At 37.5% G+C, this 11,188-nt stretch overlaps 1 pseudogene; it reads right to left on the bottom strand.

Moving 5' to 3' along the window:
* Positions 1,455–10,052, bottom strand: LOC104746849 (annotated as a pseudogene).

The raw sequence follows: 11,188 nt of genomic DNA, 5'->3' as shown, positions 1-11,188 counted from the left end.
TAGCTACGCCGATGGGAGCTCATTTTCATTTGAGGTCAGCTACTGATAATGAATATAGGGAACAGTTCAACAGGATGAAGGTCATTCCATATGCTAACACTGTTGGTAGCATCATGTATTCTATGATAGGCACTCGGCCAGATCTTGCTTACCCGGTTGGTGTGATAAGTCGGTTTATGAGTAAGCCTTTGAAGCAACATTGGGAAGCGGCCAAGTGGGTCTTGAGATACATGAGAGGAACAGAAGAAAAGAAGTTATGCTACAAGAAACAGGAGGATTTCTTGCTAAGGGGCTACTGTGATTCAGATTATGCGAATAATGGTGATAACAGGAGGTCGATCACAGGTTATGTCTTTACAGTCGGAGGAAACACAATTAGCTGGAAGTCAAGACTTCAGAAGGTGGTGTCTCTTTCGTCGACAGAAGCTGAATACATGGCACTTACTGAGGCTGTTAAAGAGGCGATTTGGCTTAAGGGTTTGGCGGAGGAACTTGGTTTTCCTCAAGGGTCTGTAGAGGTACATAGTGATTCAGAGAGTGCTATTGCTTTAGCGAAAAACTCTGTTCATCACGAGAGGACTAAGCATATTGATATCAGGCTTCACTTCATCAGAGATATTGTGAGTGAAGATCTGGTTAAGTTGGTGAAGATTGCAACTGAGTGCAATCCGGCTGATATTTTTACTAAAGTGGTTCCAGTGGAGAAGTTCGAAGGAGCATTGCAGGTGCTCCGGGTTTCAAATCATTGAGTGGTAAAACTCAGTTTTTAGAGCGGTCAAGCTCAAGTATTATAGAGCGGTTAAGCTCAAGTATTGATGGCAGTGGAGCTAAGGAAGAAGAGATGGTACAGTCTAAAGAATGGATGGTAAAGTTCAAGTTCCAGAGGTGGAGTCCAAGACTAGATTTACAGAGACTGCATAAGCAAAACGAAGTCAAGGTGGAGAATTGAAGAGTTTGACTTAGTTTTACTTCAAGAGTCTAAGTGTGAGAGTTACACTCTGTGAATGAGAAGGTTTACTCTCAAGCTGGTTTAAGAAGAACACGTGAGAAGCACGTGTGACAGTTAGCCGTCTAACAGAGTTAACGGAGTGTTTACCTTTAAACGTCGGTGATCTTTCTCTTCCTCAATCTTATCTCAAATTAAAAAGTTTGTTAGATCTCGAGTCAGTTAGATCTAGAGAGATTGTAAAAGAACAAAAGGAGAGAAGAGAGAAAAGCTTGAGAGGTTGTAATCGGAGAAGAAGTGATTCTAGTGGATTCCGGAGTACTGTCTCCCGCGAGACGTAGCGTTCCAGTTTGGACGTGAACTCGTTAAATTCGTGGTGTTCTCATTTTCGATTTCTTTTCTTTTCTTAAGTTCTGTTTCGTTATTTGTTTCTTTCGGAGTTCGATTCAAGTGGATTAAAGCGTATAATCCTCACAGTGGAAGTAGTTTAGATTGGAAACTGTTTCATCTAGTGTTGTTTTATTTCTGAATTAAAAGGAGAGCTGCGGAATGGATCATCATCACCGAATACAGCTACGTTCCCTGGACGTGAGAAAACTATCTACAATGTCGCAGAAATGCATTTAGTTAATCAAAGTCAAATCTTAAAATGAGACTGATGAAAGAAACAAGGCAATTTGTCTGGTTAATGCTCCAGTGTTCGTGTTACCTGGTAGTTCCTAAGGGTAAGTGTCTTGAAACCAGCTGCACAGTAGTCAAAATAGTACTCCCATGTCCTTATGAATTTATCGTCGAATCCAAGATCCATGACTTGTCTGTGCATGTAATAGTTACTTTTCTTGAACAAGTGAACAAACATACTGATTCCTGAAAAAGCAAAATAGAGGAAAGAGTTTTTTTTTGAAGTTTATCTTACTTTTGTCTCTCTAAGAAGTTCTTCCTCCAGCATCTCAACGTGTGGTAGTAATGTTATCCCAAAGTTCTCAACGTTTTCAATGCTGTATTTTTTTTTTCTTTTCAAGTGTTAGATACTAATTAGGTCGTTTGAAGCTAAACTCTGATAAAGAAAAAGACTTTACCATAGCCTAGAGGAAGAGGCCATTGTAGAAGTAACTTTGGCTAAAGAAGGAAGACATCCACCGGGGAATATGTACTCCGTTATGAAACCTGAACTTAGTCTGGTCTCATCGTACAACTTATCGGGTTTAGAAATTGAATCCATCAATGGTACGGTTGTGCAAATGAGGGAACCATGAGGGATCTGAAGAAGTGTTACCTGTAGGACAAAAATGCCGTTCTGTGCAAGTGCAGCTTCACAACAACTGAAAAACTTCTCCATAAACTCATGGCCAACCGCTTCAATCATCTCGCTGCAACATCAAGAAATGTTATGTCATAACTGATAAAGCAGATTATAAAGCAAAAGAAAGATTTTTACCAAGATATAATTCTGTCATATTTGCTAGCATCAGACAGTTGGCGATAGTCACAGAGCTTAAACGTTATCCGATCCTGGTGATTCAGAAGTAACATTGTTGATCATAAGGCACCGTGATCCTGGTATTAGAAAACTTATCAAAGATAGTTAGTCATATCTTAAGAGGATCAGAAGTCAGATCAAGAGATGGATTATACGAAACCTGAAGTCCAGCTTCTTTCACTTTTTCTTCTGCATACTTAAGCTGTTCAATAGATAGCGTAATGCCAGTGTATTTGCATCCAGTTCTTTTCACAACTTCTATGGCCAAAGTTCCCCATCCACATCAAATCTCCAAAACCTCATGGTTCTTCTCTATTCTCGCCTGAAATGTTCCCCTTTGGTTATTCACGAACAGAGGAAATTTCACAGGTTCTTGTTTCAAATCAAGAAAATGCTTTACCTTGTCAATTAGAAGAGATATTTTTCTCATCTGTGCAGTTTTAAGATCCTCATCGTCTGACTATAAACGTGATAATGACAAAAAGGTTCAAGTCAGAATGATAGTAACGTAAGAGAAACAAAAAAAAAAACTCCATGGAAGTTCTTTGATAAGTAACCTTGAATACTGCAGAGGAGTAAGTCATGGTATCATCCAAGAAGAAACCAAAAAGCTCATTGCTCTGTGAATAAACCCAACAGAGAATTTAGTAATAAACTCAAAGCCAAAAAAGGAAGAAACGTTCATGGAGGTGGAGGTTCAGACTACATACAAGGTCATAGTGACGAGAAATGTTTCTACGAGCTTGTGTTAATGTGTTCTGTCTAGAGACATGCTTTAGAAAATACTTTGCAGATGCTACACCGGCAGTTAGAAACATTGGTGTCCACCATCCCCTGCAAAAGTGTGGAAGCTTAGGAAATATAGCTTGCTGGCAAATCCTAGCTTCTTAATGCAAAAAATAAATAAATCAAACCATCACCTTTTCTTAGTGGGATTTGATTTTGTATCTCTGTTAGCAATGAGAATCTATAGAAAGTTTAATTGATTTAGCAGAAAATATTAGAAAATAACTCAGAAAGATGAAAACTATAGTTTAATCTACAACTATGTACCATAATCAGATTCAAAAGTCCAGAGTCTTTATCTACAAAAGAAAAATCTCCATTGATATAAGCATCTGCAAGTCCTAAATCCGCTTGTGTCATAACCTAAAAGACGAAACACAAGAATCAAGAAATCGAGAAATCAAGAATCAAAAACCAGGTTCTTGAACTATGAAATAATGAAATGGCTATTATAACATTTTACTGTCATATTTATATATGTACCTTCCAGTAAAATTGAGGACTGTGAATCTTGAGAATAGATTTCAACGGACAAGTAAGATCTTTGCCTCCAAATGTGAACATAGTTCCTCCTTCTTCAAGTATTCTGTTAAGTTTATAGTAAATATATTAACGTAACAATGGTTTTAACATAATATTATCTAAAATTGAGATGAGCCTCACGTTACGCAACCAGTCGATATGAATTGTCCCATAAACCTAGTCACGAAAAGCCGAGCCCCTTTTTCTGTCAAGGTAGGGACCATATGCCGCGGATTGTTCAAAAGAGCGGATTCTTTACCTAGCAAACCTCGCGCAGTTTGCCATACCAGCCTGAATAAGACAATTTCTAAAACTGTTAGTTACTACAAACATGCAATATGCTGTAAAGAGTAAGGAGCTTTGATTATATAGACTTTTGATCATTGCCTTTAGTCCATCTTCATGAAAACCATAACCTGAAAGGTAAACTCAGCTAAAGATTAGACAATGAAAAAACGGACTTATATGTTTATGGTTTTGGTTTTCAAAATATATGGTATACCCTGATATGCACCACAGAACCATATGTTACGTTTGCCCTGAATCTTGTGAAGCTCTTGTGAAGCTGTCCAAGCTGCAACTGAAGGTACAGGGTGACTAGTAGTCCATTTGAGCAATGCTTTCTTTGGGGGCTGGTCTGGGTTAAGTGTTACAAAGAATGGTTCACATTTCTCGCTAAGGTTCTGCACCAACAAATCTCATCAAGATTTAGCTTCAAGTCATTGCTTTCTTGCCGAACAAGTGTTTTGAAAAATAAGTAGATTGTTTCGTATACCTGAAGTATATTGAGCCAGTATGTTACACACACTCTCTTTTCCGTACTTCCTAAGAAGTTCCACGAGCTCCAAGCTGCTTGGTTCCTTGGCATCGATGACAAAATGTTAATTAATTGGTTCACTTTTTTTTTTTTTTATAGAAAAAGATAATTAAAGTTGGGAATTTTGTGAACCTGTAAACGTATCGGAAAGCACCAAGAACTCTAGTTTCATCAGATGTGACTTCTTCACCAAGCAATCTCAGAGCATCTGGGGCATGCGTAGCCAAGATGCACCTATCGAAAACTTCCTCAGATCCATCTCCACTTGTAACAACACAACCATTTTTGGATGTCGAAACAAGTTTTACATCGCAGCTTGTTATGATCTTGCATCCTAGTCGCTCCAATTCTGCCCTAGCCTGATCCGTAGATAGCAAGTTAGGTTCAAATGAGTATATGCCTTAAACACAACAATATGTACATATCACTGGTCTAGCTTCGAACCTTTGCGACATAAGTCTGAGAACATCCTGCAACAGTCAGCCACTGTGGCCTCCCAAAGATCTGAAAAAGGAGAAATTAAGTTAAGAAAAACCAAAAACAATAAAAAAGGGGAAAGATGTGAGAAGTTTTTTGAACCTGAAGAAGGTGGTGGTTGCAGCAAAACGAAAGAACAGAGTAAGCAGAGAAATTTAAGATACCATCTGATGGGCATGACCATATCGAACCACATATGGGAACCTACTCCACAGACATATATATCTTCGAGGTTACTCCTAGTCCAAGAAAACTTCAAATAACATTTTGACAACTTATCCATTATAAAGATAAACAACCTCACCAAATAAGCTTTCTGAAACAACTCAGAGTATCCACGAGCATTAAGGAATTCTCCCAAGGTTTCGTTTCTATCAATTGCGGGGTTACCCTCGATGTATTTTAAAACGTCTTCTTTAAATTTAGCAATTTCTCTAATCATTTGCCAGAAATACGGATTTAAAACGTTTTTTTTTCTGAGCAAACAATCCAGAGACACCGTTTCGGCATCCCCATTCGAAACCTTTGCCATTGTCAAGGCTCACTGCGAACGACATATCAGAAACCTCCATGTCTACTCCAAGTTTCTCAAAGAACTCCATCATGTTTGGATTTGGATATGTAACCTATCAACATATTTAATGTATGATTAAAATATCAAAAGGTCGAGCTATGAACATTTGAAGATATGATCCTATGGATATGTTTTTACATTTCCTTTCGTTTTCATAACATTTTGAGACAACTTGTGTGTGTAATATGAATCAGATCAGTTATGTAGAATTTAGACAAGATGCAATATCGTCCCAATAAAGGACACAATGTCACAATCCGACAATTCATAAAACTAATTTAACAAAACTAATAAAACACAAATCAAAAGTATTATTTCGCAAGTTTGAAAAGTCATAAGATGATAATTAGTTAACCTATCAGTGTTTGTAACATCCGCGAACCAATTTTGTAAATTTGGTGTGGGTGTCGATCGACACCCTTGGGGGCATCGATCGACACCATGTGTTCCGATTTGGTCGGGTTCGTTTTAATTACTGATTGGTTCGGTTTGGTTCAATTAAAATCCCTAAATCGCATTTAAGGTGTTAAGAGACGATTTTCTGGGCTTGTTCTTGGAGATTTTGGAGAGATCTGAGGCTGTAGAAGTGTTAGCTGTTGCTGGAAACGAAGAGGGAGCTTCTGGAGGTGTTGGTTCCCACGTTTCTCAATCCAATCTTCCTGTTCATGAGGTGAGTGCTTGACCATGGTTGATCTAAGCATGAGATCTCCTTTGTTTTGTGTGATTCCTTGTGGTTTGTGGTGTTTGCTTGCTTGGGTACATTGTATTTATGATTTCTAGTGATTTCCGAGATGGTTAGACGTGTTTGGAGTCGAATTTGTGTTGATTGGAATCGGAGTTCGTCGCTGAGTTTCGCGTAGATCGTGTCTGCAGAAGAGGCATCGATCGATACCACTTTTGAGGAGCATCGATCGGCACCGTCTTGAGTAGCATCGATCGGCACCATTGCAGCATTGGTCGGCACCAGTTCCTGTAGCATCGGTCGACACCGAGTTAGCATCGGTCGACACTAGTACCTGCCGAGTCTTATTTTCCTGGTTTGATGTATTGATTATGTTCTTGTTGTTTGTTGACTTGGGAGTCTCATATGCTTGTGTGTATAACCCAGTAGATGGGAGGACGGCCTCACTAAGTATTTATGATAATACTTACGCATCTCAATTGTTGTTTGTGGTGTGCAGGTAAAGGAAAGGTGTGATCGTGGAATCAGAGGCAATGAGGAGGAGGATGTTCTAGAGGCTTGATTGATTGTGGTCTAGCTATTATTAGGTTGCTAGTATTGAGTTGATAGAGCATTGTAGGATGTTGGAACTTTGCTATTTTGTTATTGGTTATTGGATTATTGCTGTTGGTATTCTTATTGGATTAATGGAAACTGTTTTATTTGGTTATCCGCGGTTATTGATTGTTGTTAGGATGTTAGTGGGTATGGGACCACTAGTACATTAAGGTATTAAAAAAAAAACGGGAAGGGTTGTTTCATTTTGGTATCAAAGCCCTTACGGTTCTAGGTCTAGGGTTCATTGCATTTTTGTTGTTGATGTTTAGGATTCCATGCTGTGATTGATTGTGTGAGTCGGTCAATTGTGTGTGGCATGAAGTCCTAGAACATCCTCTTCGAGCCTGTTTTGTGATTCCACGGTAAGTTGTGTTTCTTGTGTATTAGAATTATTGTTTGCTTAGCCTTCTGTTCTTGGATGATACAGATGGTTAGGGGTGAGGATGCTGTTGGTCGCGGTCGTGGTCGTGGGCGTGGTCGTGGTCGGGGTCGGGGACGAGGTCAGGTTCCTGAGGCCAGTGTGAGTGTGACCCAGAGCATGGCCAGTGAGGAGGTGGCAGAGTCACAGGTTCATCCTAGTGTGTCTGGAGACCAGGCTGGTTTGGGTGACGGCAGGGCGGATGGGCCCGGTGTCAGTCACGGTGTTGCCCCGGGTGTGGGGGTTGCAGCTGAGGGTGCTCCGGGCAGGGAGGATGTCTTGATGGACTTGCTAGCTCAGGTTTTGCAGCGACTTCCAGCAGTTGTGCCGCCAGTGGTTGGTGGGCAGGATCCAGTAGTGCCGCCAGTGGTTGGTGGGCAGGATCCAGTAGTTGGTGGGCAGTTTCCAGCGGTGCAGCCTGTGGCGGGTTTGCAGGCAGGTGTACAGCCGGGGGCCGAGGTAGTGGATGCTCAGTATGTGCGGATGATGGAACAGCTATTGCTGTTGGTATTCTTATTGGATTAATGGAAACTGTTTTATTTGGTTATCCGCGGTTATTGATTGTTGTTAGGATGTTAGTGGGTATGAGACCACTAGTACATTAAGGTATTAAAAAAAAAAACGGAAAGGGTTGTTTCAGTCAGGTACTCATGTCATAATAAATCATAGTCGTACAAGAACTTTAAAACCATCATATTTGTAGTTGGTCTTTAGTTGAACACCATGTAGGGTCGGGATCGTACGAGAACAGCTATTTCGTCTATAAATACGTACGTTTGACATTTCTATAACATCAAACAATACGTATGTTTGAGTTTTGACTTATTTAAAAAAAAAAAAACTTTTTAGATTTGGTCATAATCATTAGGGCTAGATACGAGACAGTACCCTTAAAATTTTTGATGCCCTTTACCCGACCTAACCCTTACCGGTAGTAGAGAAAAGTTACTCGTACTCAACCCGCAAATAGCGGATACCCGGAAAAAAGAGTATCCAATAAAAATGATTGATCCTTTAGATACCCAATCCTTTACCATTATCCGAATAAACGAGTACCCGATGAAAAATGTCTATAACCACTATATAATATTTTATATTCCAAAAATAAAGAATTCATAATTATGTACAATTAACATATAGTTTTAAAAGGTATAAAATTTAGAATAAAAGCCTGTAATTTCATGTCGCAAAACCATTATGACGGAAGACGTGTAATTTCTTAACTATTTATATTATCTGTATAATGTAATCCAAGTTCTGTGTATCCAATTCCAAACGTTTTAGAAAGCAAATCAAAACATAAATTTGACAAACTGAAGAAAAGTAAAAAAAAAACGTACAGTGAATCAAAAAGCACAAGACAAGAGGTATGTGGACCAGTGGATAAAGGCAAAAAGCCTCAATTATCATCACATTTTTCACGAAAATAAAGAAAATTCTAGCAACTATATAACTTTTTAGATAGAAATATTTATTTATTTCTTTTTCTTTTGGGCAAAAAACTTTTGAGTTCTATGAAAAAAAATTTAAAGAAAAATGAGCGAAAGGAAAAGAGGGGAAAAGGCCATTTCCGACCTGTACAATATCGAAAGTGCCAATTTTTACTTGTACAAACTATCGGTGCCAATTTATACTTGTACTCAAATAAAATTCAAATCTCATACCCAATAAAAAATTAGTGCCGATTTCAAAGTCAAAATCAGTAAATATTAGTCGAACGCTGACTCAGATGACACATGTCTTGTGAGGTGGCGTTGTATGTCAAAACGACGCCGTTTTGGTGTTGTAATTTAATTTTTGTAAAAAATGTGTAAGAGCATAGACTCGAACCTCGGTCATGCAAGACCTTAAAGCACAGCTTTTACCAAATCATCTAACAACTTTATTCGAAATATTATGTAATTTTTATGCTTATAATATACTCATTGGACGAGAATCTTCATCCTCCTTCTCTTCCTTTTTTCCTTGGTATCGTCGATGCTGCTCTTGGTCGTGCTCCGCCGTTGTTTCTTCTCTATCCAGATCCAGCTCCGTTGGCTCCTCCTCTCCCAGAGCTGCCCATAATGTTATTTTACAAAATAATTTCAGTAAAATAATCTCTTTAAATCCGATAATTCGCGGAGGTTGAGCACCAGAAACAGAGCAAACCACCGGAAGAAGCGACGGAGATGGAAGAACGGTGAACACAATGAATTTCTCTAGTAAGGTACATAGTTATAAACATGGAAGCTTCCCTTTATATCAAATAAGTTTGTGGGAACAGATGGTAAAAGGTTTGTTCGAAAACCTTGATGGGCCCGGGTTCGAGCCGTGTGTAGCACACTTTTTTGGAAAATTAAATTACAACACCAAAACGGCGTCGTTCTGAATCAGAACTTCTGATATGCAACGCCACCTCACTAGACATATGTCATCTGTGTCAGCGTTTGACTAATATTTGCTGATTTTGACTTTGAAATCGGCACTATTTTTTTTATTGGATATAAGATTTTAATTTTATTTTTGTACAAGTAGAAATTGCGCTTTCGATATTGTACAGGTCGGAAATGGCCTAGGAAAAGAGATACGTACACGATTAAAGACCATGAAACCAAGGTCCAAGTCAACGCCATCGAAACGCACCGTTCGCGCATGACTTCCCAATGACTCTTCTTTCTCGTACAAGACGACCTCTTCGACTCCTTGGTTCGCAAGTATGTAGGCACTTCCTAATCCACTTATCCCACCCCACCCCCTATCACCGCCACTTTCATTTTCTTTTTCTTTTTTCCTAATTTTTGTTAAAGAGAAATGTTCAATTTTGTAGATTCTCAACGGTACACAAAAAAATAAAAATAAAGAGATTTTTACTATACAAACTAGATATTTTTGATATTATGTACTACTTAAATGTGTGTAAACTAGAATTGGACCCGTGATACATCACATGTTAGAATCTTTTTCATTTATAATTTAATTTTTATTTAAAGTGTTGTATTTTCAAATTTTACTTTTTAAAAATGATCATGTATGTTTGTTGTTTGTCTTTTATTTTTATTTTTATAATATTTTTAAACAATCATAATTTTAAAAATATGTTTTCTCAGAAAATGTTAAAAATATGGATCTTTTGTATATTTTCTTCTTCTGATTAATGGAGCATATGTGGATTGAAAGATACTAAACAAACGATTTACAATACCATAGTTGGGCCTATGTTATCGTAGAAGCCTATTATGTTTTACTATTGTTTATTATAATATATTATCCGATTAAAAAACCGAAGATATATTTGCTCCACGATTTATGGGATTTATGTATTTATTATTTATTATGAAGAGTTGTTAATGTATGGTAAATGTATGGTTAACGATTTATGGTTAAAGTATATCCTATATATAACCTATTTATATGCATTTATAACCATTTATAAAAAAAATATAAAGTCTACAAAAATTAAGTTGTGTACTTCCCTTTTATTAAAAGGGGGATGCAAAAGGGCTATATTAATATATATACATAGAGGAATGAAAAATTAAGAATATGATTTATTAATTAGTTCTCTTTCCTTTTTTTTTATAATGACAAAAATAACTCTACAATAATTTCACTTGAACTATCACGATATAAAGATAAATAATAGATTAAACCTGTATTTTTATCCGGTAACGAAACTATGAATCTCAAATGTATATCTATATTAACATTTTTGCAGTAGTTATGGCAAAGAAGGTTTGGAGTTGTGAAATATTTACATCTCAATGCAATTGTAATTAAGATATTAAAAAAACAAAAACAAAAATTGGGTATGGAAAGAAATGTTTTCCTAAAATATTTGAACACAAGTAATTTCTTTTTCCTTTTTTCGTTACAAGTTTAATATTTATATATTATTTGGGTATGAAATTTT

The sequence above is a fragment of the Camelina sativa genome, chromosome 15, assembly GCF_000633955.1.
Source record: "Camelina sativa cultivar DH55 chromosome 15, Cs, whole genome shotgun sequence".
Classification (NCBI taxonomy): domain Eukaryota; kingdom Viridiplantae; phylum Streptophyta; class Magnoliopsida; order Brassicales; family Brassicaceae; genus Camelina; species Camelina sativa.
Note: the sequence above shows the minus strand (reverse complement) of the source record. Positions and strands in the feature narration are given on the sequence as shown.